We start from the raw sequence: 14,162 nt of genomic DNA, 5'->3' as shown, positions 1-14,162 counted from the left end.
GGTAAGTAGGACCTAAGTCACATAAAGCAGGAGAGAGAGCGAAAGCGAATTCGAGAGTGGGAGCGGGAGAGCGGCATAATTAAGTCATAAACAGGGAGAATTTGTGCGAGAGAGTGCGCGGAGCGTGAGAGCGGGAACGTGCTCAGAGCATGAAAATGATACCTGTTAAGAAAGATTGTGTGACTTAGAGAATGACACAATTTAAAATACGACAAATACGAAAAATAATGTAGTATAAAACAACTAAACAAAAAGTAATTACAAATACGAAAACTTATACAAAGTAATTTCGTATATGATACGTGCCTATACATTTAGGACATAATTACCCCTCAGACACTTTATTTGACTTTACTGAATTGCCCTTGAATTATAAAAATTATATATAACTAAAAAATTATTAAAAATCAAAAAGTCAAAATTGCCCACACTAAAATCTGAGCCACTCAACCCATTTATGCCCCATCAAATACCTCCCTACAAACACTTACGCATCATCAAACCATATACAAACACTTACGCATCATCAAACCACCACAATATATATAGGGTTCAAATACACAAACACTCTTTGTCTCTCCCTCTCCCTATTAATGAGGGCACGTAGCTTCAAATCTACGGCGACTCATTCCTGCACCAAAGAACATACACACTTTTGCAGTTCAAAGCTATACTGGTGTCGCTGTCTCTCTCATTCTCGCCATTAACGCCTTCGATGAAGAAGCTTTATATTTGTGGCGAAGTCATTTTGGGATTTCAAGTTTTACATTATTCATTAAAAGTTTTACATTCTATAGTAAATGTTTTACATCATTCACTAAAAAATTTACATTAATGCAGTGAATGTTTTAAATGAGTGCAGTGAATTTTTTACGTTGTTTAAGTGCAAATTTTATATTATTCGGTAAAAGTATATATTACAAAGTAAATGTTATACATTATTCAGAAATGTTTTACACTTAATGCTCCGGTGCAATTGAATTTTTTTATTATTATGAAAAAAAAACCTAAGTGTGACATTGAAAGAGAGAGATGGCTTCGATTGTGTTTGAAATGGACCTTTGGTCGGAACAGTTGCCAGACTGTGTTGTTCCTCAGCTATGTTGTCTTACCCTAGCGTGAGCCACACGGATGAGAGACAAGGAATTATAGTATTTGTAAATGAGCCTTTAATGGATTCTATTGTGTTTGAATTAGGGCTGCAACTCGGGCGGGTTGGGTGGACTTGGCACTCATCTCGGGCTAGGCCTATATAAAAAATTTCTGCCCAAGCCCAGTCCATACATGATTAATTTAGCTCAAGCCCGCACCAATCCCGCCTCAAAAGAATTTGTGTGTAAAAAATACATCAATTTATGCTGCACCCATAACTTGAACATGAAGTCTTTAGCATAAATCCTAAGCAAACTATCAACTTAGCTACCACACACTTATGATATATATAATATTTCTGGGCTCGGGTTGAGTTTCGGACTTCATCCATATCAATCCAAACCCAGACCGAATTGAATTCGGGCTCAAAATATATAGCCCAGGCCCAAACCAAAATTAAAAACACATTGCCCAAGCCCACAAAATTTCGAGCTAGGCCCGGGTTATTTCGGATTGGGCCCACCTGACCCTAATTTGAATTCAACATTTGGAAGAAAATTATGATAGATGAACGTGTTCTTCACCTTCTGTTTGCTTTCCCTAGTGTAAGCCACAAAGATGAAAGAGAAGGAAAGATGAGAAATGGGTTCCAAAAGCTGAAAATGAGAAGGAAAGATGAGAAATGGGTTCCAAAGCTGAAAATGAGACCTTTTTGATAGATTGTTAAAGGTTAGTTTTGTAATTTTATGTGGGATTAAGGGGGCATTTCTGTAATAGACTAAACAAAGGTTGAGGGGTATTTTGGAACATTTATTATTATTCCTTTTTTTGTAAATACTTTTATAACACTCTTTTTGGTATTTATGGTATTTTAAATTGTATCCCCAATACTTATCATTTATTAAATTATTTCTTTAACTTTTATTTGACAATTAAATGTTTAAGGTTGATTTGGATGAATGAATTGAATATTGATCCGTATTAATCTCAAATCACTCTTCCTCCAAATGAAACCCAATGTATTGACTTTTATATCAACTCATCTCTAGCGGCGCATGTTCAATTCAAGAGTCCATTTCAAATATAATTAAATTTTAAAATGTATGATAACAAGTTAACAACTGATACAGTCGGTGTGGTAAAATGTAAAAAATAAAAAATAAAAAATAAATATATATATATATATATATATATATATATATATATATATATATTTCCCTTAAAAATTGTTGGTCAAAAAGTTTATTGAGCTTGGTACACTTTAACCCAACAAGATTGTGTAAAACATAGGAGATTTTTATTGCGTGGAATCTTTAATAGCAAATTAGAAATGTTTGATGTAAAACCCTAGAGAAAAACTGTACACCATTGTATTTCTTCTTCTTCTTCTTTTTCAGTATGTTTATAAAATAAAATAAAAATAATTACAGAAATCATGACAGCAACAAAACCTAATTAGTCAATGGGAGGTCAATCGATGACTTGAGCCCAAAACAAAGTCCATTGCAAGCACATGGTCACTACCTACTGTGATGGTCCAATTGGGGACTATCAAGGGAAGAGAACCAGGTATGGCATGGTTGGTATGAGTATGGGGATCAAGGAATTGTATAGAAAATGTTGGTGCGAGTCTCATCATTGAACGACTTTGGGAGGTTCAAATCCTTGGCGATGCTCTATGCATTTGGGCATTTGCTTTGATTCACACATAACAGTCGAAACCTCACTGTATCAATCACAGCATTCAAAGTTTGGAGGGGAGGTGTGGACTTGTTTCTGAACATTCTGTTGTTCCTTTCCCTCCAAATGCGGTACACAAATCTTGCCAATGTCAGCTTCCAGGTCAGAATTATATATGGTTGATTTCATTTTTTGCTTCCAATTTGATGATGCCCACACCAGGAAAATTATCCATGAGTTAGGGTTCGTATAGAACCCGCATTTGTTTTGTGTACCATTTTTTTTTTTTTTCATAATTATTTTGTGTACCATTTTAGAATATGTGCATTGGTGGAAAATGTGGTCATGGGACTCAGCTGCATCGAGGCATAACATGCATACATTTGGTTGTATTTTGTAAAAGATGGCTGGCTTATCTTGAGTGAGTAGTTTTTCTTGCATTGCCAGCCATAAACAGAAACAATGTTTCGGTATGGCATTTGGAAACCACACCAGTTTGTGCCAGTGAATTTCAGGAAGATGTTGTGTTAGTAATGTTAAAATGTGGTGACATCAGATTGGAAATACGTCTAGACCAAGACCATAAGCCATTTGGTAAGAGGTTGGACACTTTACAAAATTTGTTGATAGTCCGGTATTGTCCATGATTAGAATTAGTAGGTATACCTGATAGAGAGGGCCACAGAGTAACCGGTAGTCATAGAAAACCATTGTGTTAGCTTCATTGTTGATCTTGTGTTGAATGAGTGGTTGAGCTAAGTGTCTATTCTGCATGAGCTTTCTCCAAAACCAAGAACAATCATTGGGGTAGTCCGTAGTCAGGTCCCATAAACTCCTATGCTTGATTAAATACTTAGAAGTCCATTCCTTTCATAAACTTTCTGTTTCATTTGGACATAGGAACCACATATGCCTTGGGATAGATGCTTTATTCCATATTTGGATGTCTGGTAGGCCAAGTCCTCTTGCTTGTTTTGATTGACGCACTTGATTCCATTGAACTTTTGCTCTATAACTTGTTATTGTTGCACCTGCCCACAGGAATCTTTGTAGAATTAAATTAATCTGATCACACACCTTGATTGGGAGAATCAAAAGATTAGTCCAGTAGGTATGCATGCTAAGTAGGGTTGCTTTGATTAGTTAAAGTCTTCCAGCAAAGGATACAAACCTTGCAGTCCAGTTTGTCACCCTAGCCATCATATTATCAATGAGAGGTTTACAATCACATGCATTTAACCTTGTAAGATACTTGATTGGAAGAGTACCACACTGAAAATTAAAAAGACTACAGATGACTGACTTAGTGACCATAGGACCTCCACTAAGGAATATATGACTTTTGCTGGAATTGGGTTTAAGTCCAGAGAGACTACAGAAGATATCAATGGAGATTTTTAGGACCTGTGCAGAGGACAATTTCCCAAAAAAAAAATTATTAGGTTGCCGTCAGCAAAAGATAGGTGGGAAATGTTTAGAGCTTTGCATCTCCAATGATGAGTGAAAGATGGATTTGGGGAAGTAAGTTGGTTGGTGATGGAAAAGAAGACATCAATGGCCAGAACAAAGAGAGATGGGGATATAGGATCCCCTTGTCTAAGGCCTTTAATGCTCCCAAAAAATCCACATAATTCCCCTTTAACTGACACTGAAAACCTAGTTGTGGAGATGGATGTCCTAATCCAAGAGATGAATATGGGACGGAAATGCAAAAGATGGAGAACATCAAGAAGAAACTGCCAATTTAAGCTATCATAAGCTTTATGCAAATCAACCTTGAGAGTACACCTAAGAGAGTGTGAGCCTTTATGTATCCTCTCAATAGTTTTTGTGCCAATACAATATTATCCCCAATCTTTCTTCCCTTGACAAAGGCATTTTGTGCCTTATCAATGAATAAGGGTACGTAGGATAGGTTGATTTTGTTAGCCAATAATTTTGAAATACATTTATACAACACACTACAACATGCAGTTGGTCTATAATCATTTGAGGATGTGGGATTTGGAACTTTAGGAATCAAAGCCAAATAAGTAGCATTTACTTGAGTTAGGAACTTAGGAGTATGCCTGTTTGGGAAAAAAAAAAAACTTTATTGCCAAGACCACATCCCCACCAACTATGTTCCGGCATTTTTTTGAAGAAAAATGAGTTATATCCATCAGGTCCAAGAGATTTCTTGGACTCGATGGAAAATAAACATTTTTGTATTTCAATGTCAGTATGAATTGCTGTAAGAGTTTCTATAAATTCATCAGGAACTATTTTATTCACAAATTGAGCCAAAAAAATCCATACCTGGGTAGCAATGAGGTCCTGAAAATGATAGCTTAACAGTCTCGGGATCATGTGAAACAGTCCATCCTGGTTGTGGATACTTGTGATCTTTCTTTTCAATCTGTTTTGGACATTCTTATGGAAAAAAAATTGTGTTTTGGTCATCCATAACAAGCCATGTTACTCTTGATTTTTTATGGAACAGTTGTGCCTCAAATTTACTCAAGCTTGAGTATATCAAAATGAGGCTTTCTCATGTTTTCTCAGTGTAGGCTTTGAGACCGACACTGGTAGCTCTTAGACTTATCTTGGCTAACCCAATTGGTAATATCACAGAAATTCCTATGATTGAGAGATCTCAAAGCTTTCTTGAGGAGCTTAAGCTTTGTGACAACCCAATACATAGGCATTCCAATAACCTCAGTCTTCTAAACATCAGAAACAGTATTCAGAAACTCAGGATGGTCAGTCCAAAAATTGAAAATTTTAAATGGTTTTTTCCTCTTGATTGTAGGGACACCTAAGTTGACAATCATAGGGGAATGATCAGAAACAAGAGGAGGGGGAAAATGGCAACCAGCCTCAGGAAATGATGGAATCCAACCATGGTTAACCAGAATTCAATCCAGTTTCTTTACGATAAGAGCATTATCCTGAGATTTGTTTGACCAAGTAAACAACTGTCCAGTGAACCTTAGGTCATCACGACCTGCCTCCAAAATGCAATCATTGAAATCATCCATGGAGGGGTACCAAAGGTCAGTACCTCCATGCCTTTCCCTAAGCCTTCTAATGGCATTGAAATCCCAGGGAGCACCCATGGATTGTCATTTGTTGAAGATGCAAGCCCAATAATATCTGCCCATAGGTCTTTTCTTTCTTCAGGGGTGTTTTCAACATAAGATAAAAGTAGCAAAAAAATGTGGAAGATGAGGGTCAACAGGTGTTACAACACAGTGAATCGGCTGGCTAGACATGGAGATAGCCTGGATACTAACAAGGTTAGGGTTCCAAGGGGTGCATGGTCACTATTATTGATAAGAGGCCAAGATGAGATGGAGTTGTGGACCAAAGATTCATTTATGGATCTGATTTTGGTTTCCAGTAAGCCTACAAACATTAGCTGGTACTCAACCAAAAACACTCTAATTTCCGATTGTCTAGAAGGATTATTCATCCCACTCACATTCCGTGCTGCAAAATTCATTTCACTGGTGGTGTCTACAAATCCCTAAAGAACTCATCATAGTTCTTCTTAGCAACAATTTGAGCTACCCTTGCAGCTCTCCTAGCTTCCTTTCTTGCCTTTTTCCTACTTTTAGCAGACATTTTACTGAAATTGGCTCTACCTCCCATGGTAGGCTCACTAAAATGCTCATTCACCTGCTCAGTGGATGAATCATAATCCTGGGTCAAACCAAGTGATAAGGATTGATTTCCTTTAAGGTTTGCCACATACTATGCTAGGAGAGTTCCTCACCATCTTCTTTGTCCTCACATGCCAAAACTGAGAATCTGTTAGATAATTGGGCAGACCTAGATGTCATATTGGTAGAAATCACATGTGTACCCTGACATGGTGGCAATGGGTTTCCTGAACAAAGACATCATGCACTGGAGGAGCTATAGTGGGTGATGATGGTGGAAGATCATATGTTGCCTCTGGTACCTCAGGTTGATTCATCATGCAAGGGATAGGCTCACAGTGCATGGGAATTGGAACAGGCATGTCTTTATGCATGTCCATGGATCTTGGTGTTTTGTGGGGTTTGAGTGGTAAGAGCATCAGAAGTCAAGTGATTTGGTACTTTGGCTAGTGGAGTCAGGTTTGAGTGTCCATAATTTCCAGAGTTATTACATGCTTGTGGTTTTCAATGGTAGACAACATTTATAGTAACAAGCTCATCATCGCCAACCTTCAATTGAAATGAATCAATGAGTTGCTTTGATGCACTAACTTCTGCACAAATCCTAACAAAAGATAATCTTTTCCTAGACTCCGTCATCTCATCAGCAAAGAGTGGGGTGACCCACAGCACTGGCAATGCTACTAAGTCCTTTGTTGTTCCGATATTCGAATGGAATATTGTAAAACTTTATCCACAAAGGGATGCTGTTACAGGCATATCCTCACATAGCTGCATCTTAGTTCTCCATTTCTTAAGAATTAAAGGTCTATTAGAGAACATTCATGGACCTTCTTCAAGAACACACTCACAGTCATTCTCAGTTCTAAATTTAAACACAAAAAATCCATTCTTAGTCCCAATGACATCAATTAGTCCCTTTTTTATTCCAGAGTTTCTTGGCAATAGAATGAAGCGAGCAATCTTCTTAAAATAATTGGATCAATTCAAGTTCGGTTGGGCAACACAAACATAATAGTCGGTTCAAAGAAACCCTAGAATGTGTGAAAGGTAACCCAGTCCTCCATTCATCTAATAGTCCATTATAGTTGTTAAAATCCCGATTCTAGATCTTAGAATCTTACGATTCTAGGATCCTAAATTGCCAAAATGATTTCGATCCCGTGTAAAATATCTGAGAAGTAGAATCTCAGTAGGATCTGTAGAATCGGGAGTAGAATCGTAGAATCTCATAGAATCTTACGATCCTACCGATTCTACTAAAACGTGTTTTTTTATTCTTCTTCCAAATTTATTTGGCCTACAATTAATTTTGGACTAATAAATTTAATAATTTTAAATATAAAGTCCAACTCTTTAGCCTAATTACATTAAAAATAAAAAATAAAGACAAAGAAACGAATGTTAAATGTAGAGACGATCTCTGAATTTCAAATAAAAAATGAACTCTTTTCTTCTTTCTTTTTCAGTACAATGAACATAAAGAATTCTATTTTCCCACCTATTCTTTGTCAATTCTAAAACAAAAATAAAGAAAGACTTCATTTTTTTTTTTTTTTTTTTTTTCTGTTGTTCTTTCTATCTCCATTTTGTTCTTTTTTTTACCCAAAAAAGTATTTCAACTAAATTGCTCAACCAATTAGGCAAATAAATTGTACTCTCTCTCTATACTATGCTTTACTTGAATTTCTTCTTTACATTTTTGCATGATTGTTATGCCGATTTTTTGTTGAAACCGTGAAACTAATATTTAGTATTTGTGACGCGTCTTAGTACTTTAATGTCAATTAATTTTGTTGGTGTGTCTAAATTTGTTATTTAGCCTTATTCTCTATTTATATTGAAAATGTTTGATTTAGAAAGTTAGTTTGAGTTACTTTTTTAATAATTTCATAGAATCCTACGATTTTTCGATCCGATCCTACGATTCTGATCCTATGAACCTTTCATCGATCTTACGTAGAATCCCGATTCTAACAACTCCAAACATGATGTCACATGGTTCTGGATTCATTATTAGAAGCACCTTGTACCACCTATCAATACAATTACTTGAATTCTAAAAGGCAAGTAAGGTCAATTGGCACCGATGCTTAAAAAAAAGGGAGAGTATATGGTATCTCTTTAGAGAGCCTTTGTGCTCCTGTGCGCGTAATCGATGCTAAACTTTCCAAGTTTATGAGAACTGTACTGATAAATATACCTGTTACTTACAAGTTGATATCATTTTCACTCCGCACGCCTTATTATATTAACCTACCTACACCACTACAAGTGTTTATGCATGCCATTCTTATCATTTTCACCCCGCACGCCTTATTATATTAACCTACCTACACCACTATAACAGAAGTTACTCGCACGTGTGGCTGACAAGTGTTACCTACACACAGTATAATAGACCATGTGCTCATTTGCTGGTTGCCAAAAAGTTTGTGTTCTTTAAAAAAACTGTAAATGGTAATACATTTATTTAGAAAAAACAAAAATTAAAGATAAATATATTTATATTATACCATGAGTTTTATTTTTGGAATTTAAAAAAAACAAAATAGTTTTCCTTTACACTTTTTGGTAATAATAATATTATATACTTTATTTCAATATTTTATAAGCGTTGTTTCCATTTTAAAAAACGTATATGTTGTTTTCGGTTTTCAAAGCTTCCTCACTACATATGTTGTTTAAGACCACATCAGTTTTATTTTAAGAAATTTTAAGAAACAAAATAGTTTTTCTTTATGTACCCCTTCTTCTTTAAAAAAAATTAAAAAATAAATATTCATTTTTTTTTAATTGTTCAAACCCACACGTCTTCTTCTTTCATGTCTACTCAGCTGTTTCTCTTTCTGATCCCCCTTCTTCTTTAAAAAAAATTCTTTTTTTCCATTGTTTCTAAACAATAGCAATCAAACCGACACGTCTTCTTCTTTCATTTCTATTCGGCTGATGGTGTCTGAAGAATGTTATAATCGGCGGATTTGGATCTTGCCTCTCTCATTCTACCTCGCTCGCTTCTTAAGTCAGTATTTGGTTAAGTGCATAACTCAAAGCTTATTTTGGCTTAAGGTATATTTCAATCTGTATTTTGTGTTATTTATATATTTGTTTTTGAGGATACAATGTTTGAATTTTTTTTTCTATTCTGTTTCTTAATTATATGAAGTTTGTTGACCATAATTCAAAATTATTCATCATGGTGTTTTCATTCTTTAGTTGTGCTAATATGCCTCTGAATGTTTATTTGGGTATAACCCAAGTCAATGATTTGGGTCTTTTGTGTTTCTAATCTTACAACCTCAGCAATCTCTCTCTCTCTCTCTCCTCCTCCTTGTTTGTGGGCTTGGAATTTTTATTCATTTTTTTCCCCCAAAACCAAAAATTTCATTTATACATCTTGGTTATTTTACTTTTTGCATTACTGAAGTCGTGCATTTAAGACTTAATAAATCTGATTTCTAAGTAGATATAAAATACCAATTATTTATTCAATATAGATTTTTATTTAAGTGCAATGCACGTGATCATTTTCTAGTATATACTATATACATATATAATTTCACAATTCAGACTTCTCAAAATTCAATAAAAAGTCATAAATATTGAGAAATTTGGAATTTCAAAATAAGCAGGAAAAAAGCAGGTCTCTTAAACCTTGGGGCAAGAAGATTATGTCCAATACACATCCAACAATATGTATAATATGACTGAATTTCAATAAAGACTCCAGGCCAAAATACACACACACACACTAAAAGAATGTAAGCAGAACACATGGCAAAAATCTGTTAAATGATTTGGTGATAACTGTATCAAGTTAACAAAGTAAGATCAAAGACAAACATTTCAGTAGCAAACAATATAAAGTCTAGAATGTGAAAAAATAAACCACTAGATTGCTTTTATAGTTCAAAACATAGACACACACACACACACACATCAGTCAACAACTAGTTTTTGGATAGAAACAACCTTCATCAACATCCCTCTATAAAATTCAATTTCATTTCCTAAACTCAAACATGCACATCGAATTATGTGTTGCAGGAAAACCAGTTTCTTGGAGTTTAAGGCCTACTTAGAGAATCAAAGACGTATTAAGAAGAACCAGTTTGTGGATCCTAGAATTCTTTCGCTTTCCTCCTTAGTTCATTCAGCTCAATCTCAATCTCGGTGTGAGTTTGTGATAGAAATGGCGGTCCTCCCTGACAAGATTGAAATCTCGGTGTCCCAAAATGTAGATGACGAGTTTGTGATAGAAATGGCGGTCCTCCCTGACGAGATTGAAATGGTGGTCCCCCCAGGAAATGGTGGGTCCCCACGAGGAAGCTCTCCTTTCTGTTTAATCAAAAAAAAGGAAAAATTATGCATCATATAAAATAGCTTAATAACTATAATTAAGTAACAAAATTGAAGTTTTTGGTAATTATAAAAGTGATTTTTAGTCATAGAAAGTGTAACGTGGGGCCATTCCATTGCTCAATAAAATGGTAAAAATAAAGGTCGCAAAATTAAAGTCTCAAAAAAACCATTTTGTACAAAGGTGGTATATTGTTTCCAAAGGTCCAAATCGCTAGACCCAAGGTTAGATATGTTTTTTTTTCCTCCCCCTCTCAGCACCCTGCATAAGTTGGGGATTACACCGGGTAATTCACTAGTTATAGAATTTGTTATTTATAAGGACTCATGGTGCTGCCTTTATGTTCTTTCCTTTTACTGCTTTTTTCTTATCCTTCCCTTTCTTTTTTAAGTAATATACACACATATCATAACCAACCTACACCTCCTCCTTTATGGGTGATGAAAAATATCACTCAAGCTAACAGCAGGTGGGATCCCCACACCCTAGTACCCCCTTCTTCTTAAGCTACATAATGAGGGTATCATAAATTTTTTTTCCTAGTTGATACTCATACACCCCCTCTAAGGAATTGTTTGCAACCAAGAAGAGTCAATCCCTAGACCTGATGCTTCTTGAGGCACCAGAGCCAAGTGACTTACTGTAACAAGAGTCATTTGTCCTACGTCGAATCTGGATAGAAAAGTGATTGTGTATAAATGGGTGGATATGCAGCACTACCCAATAACTTGAGTTTTTGGGTAAATGGGCAAGTACCCACCCGTTACAATTTGTATCAGAGCCAGACCCAGACCCAGTCCTTGATCTGATACCATGTCAAGCGCCTGACCTGAAAGGCGTCCGGATGAGCCACCTTGAGTGGGCAAGGTGGCCCAAGCCACAACAAGGGCGTTACGAGTTTGGGTGAGGGAGAATGTAACAAGGTCATTTGTCTTACATTGGATTCAGATGGGAAAGTGATTGGGTATAAATAGGTAAGCATGCAGCATCAGGGGCAGAGCCAGGATTTTGAGATTGGGGGAGGGAGGGGCAAAATTATAAACAACATTACCTAGTCAGAACTTTGAAAAAAATATATATATATATTACGTAGGCAAAAATATTTTACTATTTATTATATTCATACAAAAATATGTCTATTAAACTTTTTTTAATTTATTTAAATAAAAAAAACTAGTTATTTAAGGAAATTTTTTGTCAAACTTTCTGAACAAACACAAATAAGATTTATGCCAAAATTATAAAAAAAAATCAATTAAATAACTCTCTTTACTTACCAAAAGGAAAAAAAAAAAAAAAAAAAATAACTTTAAAAAAAGTGTAACAATTGAAAATTTAACAAAACAATAATAATGATAAATAAAAAAATAAATAAAAAACACAAACAAATTAATAAAAAAAAAAAATAGATTCTTAAATCATCAATTTTTGTTAATATTCAAAACTTCAAATGAAATTTTTGTTCTTGATTTTGTAAAAATTAATTTCTTATAGAATTCTTATAAAAGCATTTCAATAAAAATGAAGAAAAAAAAAAAAAAAAAAAAAAGTGACGGAAAGAATCATGTATGAGATGGAATTTTAGAATAATAAAGTTATGGAAAGAGGAATTTTAGAATAATAAGGTTATGGAAAGAATCGTGCTTGTAGTCACATTATGGAAAAAACGGTATTTGAGTTGAAATTTTAAGATAGCCACATTAAATTTTTATGTGAATTAATTTTTATCGGGATTCTATAGTCGTTAATTAAACCACTATATAAACTATCTTTTCTTAAATTCTAATTAAAGAAATAAATTTTTTTTCTTAGGGGGCCAAGTATAGATTTTATACTATATATACTATATTATTTTATTTTTACCTATACTAAAAAAAAATTTCAAAAAATTAGGGGGGGTCATGGCCCCCGCCGGCCCCCCCTTCCCTCCGCCCCTGTGCAGCACTACCCAATAGCTTGAGTTTTTGAATAAATGGGCAAGCGCTCACCCATTACACTTATCCACTTGAGCCAGCCCCATGCAGTTAAGATAAACAGATGAACTAACGACAATTAGCCGTTACTCGTTAGTGATCCTATCAACTTTGGGACATTGGCAGAGTAAATTGGGCATAGACATTACTTAAAGGTTTATTTGCATGAAGTGTTTTCTTGTATACAATTAGCCCCCAGGCCCCAATTCACAAAAAATGGAAAAAGAGAATTCATGTGGGATTAAGACCATGATGATGATGATGATTCTGATTATGATAGCACCAAACAATTGCTCCTCTATGTTGAAATGCAAGAACTGGGTACATTTTTTTAAAACTACTGCTCCAATGATAAATAAACACACCGATGTATGTTTCAATTTTGTCATAAAAATTCAAGAACATAAAAATAAAGCATTATTGCCCCACTAAAAACATGTTCAACAAAGGTTAAAAAAAGTACTTCATAATTACAATAAATACAAAAATCAAGCACTTCATAAGATAAAATTTATGTTTATAGTAGGAATTTTGGAGAATGCTATATATGATGTTTAAGGGTATTGATGAGTTGCGAGGTCTTTGGTATAAACCAATAACATGCGGAGAAATATATATATATATATATATATATAAATCTTCTTAAAATCCATTTCAAGTGGCACTCTGAAGAAAGCAGTTCTACCGTGGTGTTCAAATGTACTCTTTCAACTCCCAGGACGTAGCACTACACACTCACCGAGATTATAAAAAATAAAAGAACAGATACATTAATGATTCAAAATTTCAAACTATAATGAGTTTATATGCTAGCTCTCCACAGCAGCACTCATAGCCAATAAAAGATAAGTAGAAACTACCTTTGCGCGCCTGGATAGTTTCTTCAAATTTGCAAGATCATCATCAACTGAAGAGCTCTCTAACTCTGCAAACTGTAAAAGGTACAAAGCAATTGAAATTGTAATTTTTTTATAGATGGAGTAAAATTCCGCTTGAATTTTTTTTTTGTTAACAATGCCTATCAAATTCTGAAGTCAAGATATAAAATTCTGGATACCACTAAATGAATAGATGTGGCATCCTAAATTCATATATTATTCCTCTTTTGGCTACATTTATTAGCAACAGAACACAAGCAATATTTTGATTATGACAGTGACGAGGTGATAAAAACATGTAATAACAAACTATATGCTTTGACACCTTCTCTTCTCATTTTCATGTCTCCAAAACAACATCTATCCAATTTAATAAGAGAACGTATTCAGCAATAACGACCACAAAGTATTTTTTAACTTCTTTTCCATTTATAGAGATACCAAAATTGGACATACAACCGAGCATTGAACCAATACAAGCAGTCCTAATGTTGCAAACTAGATAATCTTGGAATAAAATAAAGCAACAAAGTTC

This window comes from Cornus florida, unplaced genomic scaffold (assembly GCF_030987335.1).
Source record: "Cornus florida cultivar Cherokee Brave unplaced genomic scaffold, ASM3098733v1 CherokeeBrave_3.0.0_Hap2_Chr08, whole genome shotgun sequence".
Taxonomy (NCBI): domain Eukaryota; kingdom Viridiplantae; phylum Streptophyta; class Magnoliopsida; order Cornales; family Cornaceae; genus Cornus; species Cornus florida.
This window is presented reverse-complemented; position numbering follows the sequence as displayed.